Source organism: Cebus imitator, unplaced genomic scaffold (assembly GCF_001604975.1).
Source record: "Cebus imitator isolate Cc_AM_T3 unplaced genomic scaffold, Cebus_imitator-1.0 Scaffold529, whole genome shotgun sequence".
NCBI classification, from domain to species: Eukaryota; Metazoa; Chordata; class Mammalia; order Primates; family Cebidae; genus Cebus; species Cebus imitator.
The window spans coordinates 396,947-397,883 of record NW_016107844.1 but is presented as its reverse complement, the minus strand read 5'-3'; the positions used below and the strand labels follow the sequence as shown (position 1 = coordinate 397,883).

General features: G+C 35.4%; 1 non-coding gene across 1 annotated transcript; it reads left to right on the top strand.

Moving 5' to 3' along the window:
• The first annotated feature begins 443 nt into the window (after window positions 1-443).
• On the top strand, window positions 444-547 carry LOC119468917. The gene has a single exon (XR_005197725.1). It is a non-coding gene; the product is annotated as a U6 spliceosomal RNA (small nuclear RNA).
• The last annotated feature ends 390 nt before the right edge of the window (window positions 548-937 follow it).

The window sequence follows — 937 nt, the reverse complement described above, 5'->3', positions numbered from 1 at the left end:
AGTGTTGCTGATGAGAAGTCTAAATCCATTTTGGTTCCTAAACTTTGTATATAGCCATTTTTTTTCATTTCTAGAGACAATAAAATCTCTTACTTCCCAAAACAGTGCTGGCTATTTACTGACTCTTAAATGTCACAGTTCCTTCTGTTCTTGAATTACATCATTGATTGATTTGCCGCTTCTTTTTTCTTTTTTCTTTCTGGAAACACTGGTATTCAGATTGAAGATCCCCTGAATTAGTACTCTTAACTTCCTAACCTTTTATCTTCTACTTTCTATCTCTTTATCTTTTTGCTGTATTTCCTGGGAAGTTTCCCTAAGGTTGTATTTCAGCTATTATGTAGAATTATTTTTTCTGCTTAAGCAAATAATTTTTCCTTATCTTTTTATCATGTTTTCCTTTCTATGGAAGTATTGTATGCCCGTCGTTTAAAAATTATACAGTGCTCATTTCAATAACATGCATGATAAGACTGAAATGAGACAGAACATTAGCATGGCTCCTGCGCAAGGATGACATACAAATTTGCAAGCATTCCATATTTTAAAAAAATCATTATAGAATTCTTTACACAGAAAATTCCATCTACTAGATTATGGAACAAAAGTGAGACCAAAAATAGATCTATACATACACATATATAACCTAAACCTGGACATATGAACCACATTTTATATCTGCTTTTGACAAAGATGCTACATAGTGAAAAATGTCTCCCCCTACAAAGAAGTCTGGCCTTTTTTCCCAGCTCTTTCTACACTCTTGGAATTTCCTGAGTGTTAAGGGTGTCTTTTTTTTTTTTTTTTTTCCAATTTTTATAGAGACGGGGCTTCACCACATTGGCCAGGGTGGTCTCAATCTCTTGACCTCGTGATCCACCCGCCTCGGTCTCCTAAAGTACTGGGATTACAGGCATGAGGCTCTGCACCCGGCCAA